Source organism: Giraffa tippelskirchi, chromosome 4 (genome assembly GCF_054371585.1).
Source record: "Giraffa tippelskirchi isolate mGirTip1 chromosome 4, T2T-mGirTip1v1.2.pri, whole genome shotgun sequence".
Lineage (NCBI taxonomy): Eukaryota > Metazoa > Chordata > Mammalia > Artiodactyla > Giraffidae > Giraffa > Giraffa tippelskirchi.
The window spans coordinates 36564574-36569700 of NC_137278.1; the positions used below are offsets into that span (position 1 = coordinate 36564574).

Genomic DNA, 5127 nt, shown 5'->3' on the forward strand with positions numbered 1-5127 from the left:
TTTCTGATCAGATTCCAAAAAAATTTATTCAGGTAGGTGATGATTTTTGATTGAATGATGAAGAGGCTTGTCTTGCCAATAACCGAAATGCAGTTTACTTTTTGTGCTTGAAAATTGCTTGGTGATTTGCAAGGCACTTAGTCATTATTTCTTGATGTTCTTAGCAGTGGTTCTTATCTAAGGTAGATAGGAGTGACGAGGCAACTGGGACCAAGAATTGTCATGACGTGCCCAGGTCCTGCAGGTGGATCTCAGTGACAGCTTGGACTCTGACTCTGGGGTAGCAGACACAGCACTGACCTGAGAGCCTGGAATTGGGAATCCTGGTTCGCCCACTGCTTCTAACCCTGCCTGTGGAACTTGGAGCGTTAGGCCAAACTTTCCCGGCCTTCAGCGTCTTCACCTGTAAAGTGAGGCACTAAGTTAATGGTCTCTAAGATTCTTTCTACCTCAATCTCTCTTTGATTCAGTGCCCTTCTGGCCCCTCCTCCTAAACCTTTGTCTCATCTCCATTTGGTTCTGCACCAAATGTGAAAATGGGTAAATTGAGTCACAGAGAAATACTCTCATTAATAAAACGTTGATGAGATGTACTTGACAAAAGTCTTCCTGCTTGCCATGGCCAAGTAGGTCCAGGCCCTTTAAACTAAAGGAGGGTATGAACCAATATCACAAAACTCCTTCAGTAAGTCAGGCGGGACAGAGGATGTGTGAGGAAGATTCTTCTTCTGTCTGAGCCGGGAAGGCAGCCCCCTGGAAAGAAGCCATCGGGCTGAGATGCTGAACAGTTGCCTCTGATGCTGACTGCCTTAAAGCAGCATGTGTTAGAGAAGAGAGTGAATCTCTATACAGGAGCAGGGGCCCACACATCCTCTTCCTCACTCTTGAAAAGAAAACTGCAAAAACCTAAGAGAACATTCCTGGCAGAGTCCACAGCCTCTAAACAGAAAGAGTAGGTTCGGCTAGAGACCCCCCCATTTCATTAACAAGTGACCCTAGCTTCCCCACCCTTTCCTGTATAACGAGGGCTCCATGCTGCCTTAACCCCCTTCCTGGTTCTCCCACATCCCCTGGAACCGGTTCACAGCAGACCTGTGGTCTGACAGGTGAGGACCAGAGCTATTTAAAATTCTTCACTTGGAGGAGACTTTAATTTTATATGTATCATGTGAATTTTTTACAACCAGAACATATTCATGCATTGCTTATGTAATTAAAAATAAATAATTAAAATCTTTGACGGCTGATGGGTTTTTCTCTTTCGCCTCTCAAAGACAAAGCAATCCCCAGGGTGCAGCAAATTGCTCTGAGGTTTTCATGGGTGGGGTGTGTGTGTGTGTGTGTGTGTGTGTGAGAGATGAAAGGGGAGAAGGTGGTATAGGCTCACATTTACAGGAACTGAATAGAAATGATCCAGTAGTGCTCACACAACAACTATAAACATATTTAAGCACTTATATACAGACCATGGGTACATTAAGGGGCAAGATGAAAACTAAGGCTACATCACCACAGTGGAAGCTGGACCGGTGATGGGAGGTGGGAGAGAAAGATGTAAAGAACCAACTCCTCTAATTCGGTCTGTTTCTCCCCCAACCTCTCTCCTCCTTTTGGCCCTCAGTGCTGCCAGACCTGTCCAGTTGGGAGGCATGTCCTCATAATGTCACTCACAACATCTCCCACCATGGCTCTGAGCAGGAATCCTTTTTCCTCATGAGGAAATTAATCACCACCAGCAACCTGTCCTGGCCCCCTCACCTCTGAAGCTGCCCTCTCCACCGTGGGAGTCTGATCTGGTCCCACCCGCCTCGAGCATTCTGGCCACTAGCCCCAGATGTTGAATTGCCATCGGTTTGCGATGACTTCTATACTTAAGCTTTACAGTTTGTGTGTATATGTTAATAGTTGGTATGAATACAGCAACTCTTTGTTTTTTAAAGAAAGCAGTCTGTCCCTGTCCTTTAGGGAAGGAGCTCACCAGCGGTCAGGGTGACTGCTCTGAGATCGCAGCATCCTGCCATCTCACAGAGGGGAGGTAGTATTGAGAGCTTCTCTCCTGAAGGAGTCACACACTCTCGAGTGAGCACACTCTTGTCTGATGGAAAGTCAGACGGGAAATGACCTCCATGCTCAGCTGGCTGATGTCCTGCTTCTACTCGCCTGTCCTCAGAGGGTCTCTGGTGATCTGGTTTTAATGACACACCGCATCTCCTGAAATCACCTGAGGTGTACAGCATCTCTCAAAAACATGGGACTGGAAAGGACATGTTTTAAACCTCAAGGCTGAATAAAAGGCCTTCAGAACAACAAATGCAAAGAGGAGGCAGACAGGCCAGCCTACACCTGGCATGACATGACATTAAGCCAGTCTGACTTAGTGGCTAAGCACACAGGCACCAGAGTCAGAGTCCTGGGTTCTAATTCTACCTCTGCCATCAGCTGCAGACTTTTGTCAAGCCATTGAATCCTTCTGTCCCCCAATGTCCCCAGGTCGGGGTTGGCCAGACAGACCTCTGGTTGTAGTCTAGGATTTGCTGCTTCTTAATTGTGTAATGTGGGCGTGTTATGGAGCCTTTCTGAGCACCTGTGTTATCATCTGAAAAAAATGGCATTACGAAGAGCTCCTTGCAGTGTTGTTGTCAGGATTTAGAGACAACAGATCCAAAGCACCTGATGCAGAAGGCAATCAATACACTAGTCATCCATCATCACCACTCACCACCATGTGATGATGGCTCGACAAGCTATCACCCTGAAGGCAAGGACTGTGTTTTTTGACCTTGCCACCCCTCCCCCACCACTTAGTGACATGATGAAAATACTCAATACTCTATTCGTTTGATGAATTTTTAAAAGCCAACATCTCCTTCCATTGTATTGACAGAAAGAAGGACTCTGGAAAGAGATGCCAACTCCCTGGTGGTACCAGACATGGTATGTTGGCAGCTCTGGAGGGTACGTGACTCTGTTTGGCTGCTTACATCTGAACTCCTCTCTATTTAGGGGGAATTCCCTCCCTGATAAGGAACTGAAACAGCCTCTCTCAAAAGAGTTGAAGAATACCAGCACTTCCTTTCCTAGCCTCTCTTGCAGCTAAAACCCAGATTTATGCTCTCCCGATCAGACCACTTGGCCAAATTTTTACATGAGAGCTGATGAGGCAAAAGAGAAAGAAAAAAGGGGTGTGGGAATCATGACAGCTGAAATGTTGAATTTCTGGCACAGAAGAGGTCTGGTACTCACAGTAACAGCAGAAGCTGAGTACCTGCACAAAAATGGCAGTGGTGCAAATCTGGTATCTGGTTGTCTGCAGACCAGAGCAACTGGAGGCAAACCTCTCAAAGCTTAGCCCTGGTTCTCTGTGAGCTTCCCAAATTCCTTTTAATATTCTGTTTCTATCCGTCCGAGTAATCTTCCGGAGTTTGCAACCCAGAATTTGACTGATCCGGCAACATGCTTAATCTCTGGAGTTGCTTCCCCATCTTTACAATAAGGTTAATTCCTTAGGGATAGAAAAAGATGGCATATATTCAGTGCCTGGCATCAGAGAACTCAAGAAATACTATTTCCCTGAAACACAAGTCCAACAGCAGTCAGAGCCTCGAGCTACAGTGTTCATTATGTTCCTTTTTGACACTGGGGTATTTGTGGTATCTTGGGGATCCACAGAGTTCTAGAGAGATCCCATCTAGTTGGTTGATTCTCTAGCTAGAGTGAGAGCAAAAGGCCAGGAATGAACTGTACCCCAGGTTTACATGTAGAATCACTCAGAGCCATCCAGAGTGATGGGACCAAACTCCAAGACAGGACCAGCTATTGCCCTCAGTTCAAAGAAATCACAACTAATATCTCTAAGTTCCCTGGAATCCTCCAGATGAAACGGGTGGATCCTGGCATGAATAAATATCCTTTTGATGCTTTCAAGATTTTAATTTCTTCCATTTTCAAAATTTGCTAAAACTGGGATAAGAAACAGTTGCATTTATTATCTCTTATACTCACAGACTGGTTTCTGCCCCTTTGTTAAGGCGCCTGCACCTCAAGGGAATCGGCACCAGGTGGAGATAGAGAGCCACGTATTCTGACTAAGGCGCCTTGACAGAAATTCTAGGGTGACTTGTAACTGCTTTAGACTCACCTTGTGGATTTGTAGATGACTGAAATCCGATAACTGCAAGAAAATGAAAGCCACTCAAACTGGCTTAAGCAAAAAGGGGTAATTCACTAGATATACTGCAGGGGATCTCACAGAACCCAAGGACAGTAAGGACAGTCAGATCTCGAAAGAATCCCTCTCTCCTTTTCTCTGTGACCAGAGGAAACCTTGTCCCTAATCCTCCCAGCCACCCCCTTCACTCTTTCCTCCTAGGTTGCTACCTTTATTGTTCCCTTGTTTCACCTTTCCTGTCCTCTTTATCTAAAATAGCAGCCTTTCAATTCCATCTATCTCTATGGTCCTAGTGACTTTCTTTTTCTTCATGGTGTTTACTACTGTTGGCACATACAGTATATGTTTATGTTTCCCTTTTGCCCCACTAGAATGTAGACTCTCTGAGTAAATGGACTGTGTTTTAGTTATTGTTGCATCACCTGTGTCCCTTAAGGAGGGTATAGTGCATAGAAGTGACTCAGTGAATAGCTCTGAATGAGTGAAGAATGGATGGGTGGGTGAATGAATGAATGAGTGAATAATCCTTGCCTCCCCTGCTATCTGAGAGTTGTTCTCTGTGTTTGGGTGCTTGTGAAGACATGGCTGCCTAGCACAGGTGTCCGTGTCCTGCCCTCCCCATTCAGGCTCCTGACTAGCAACTAATTCAGTTTTTTAGTGCAATTCTTGAAGATAGGATCTGATAGGCTGTGCTCAACCTACAAATGAGTTCCTTAGGAGTCCACCCTAATTCCAAAGACCTTTGGTTGCATAATGGGGTTCAGGGCACCAAAAGGCAGCCAGGACTATGGGCAGAAATTTGTATCCCTATGTCAAAAACCATTATGGGCATGTGCTAAGTCATGTCCGACTCTTTGTGACCCCATGGACTGTAGCCTGCCAGGCTCCTCTGTCCATGGGATTCTCCAGGCAAGAATACTGGAGTGGGTTGCCATGCCCTCCTCCCAGGGGATCTTCCT

At 45.8% G+C, this 5127-nt stretch overlaps 1 long non-coding RNA gene across 1 annotated transcript; it reads right to left on the bottom strand.

The window, feature by feature from the left end:
* LOC145544885 (uncharacterized) lies at positions 1–4542 on the bottom strand. Its single transcript, XR_014081687.1, has 3 exons — positions 4139–4542; positions 3244–3502; positions 1–403 (listed from the first exon to the last, which is right to left on the bottom strand). It is a non-coding gene; the product is annotated as an uncharacterized LOC145544885 (long non-coding RNA).
* Between the last annotated feature and the right edge of the window lie 585 nt (positions 4543–5127).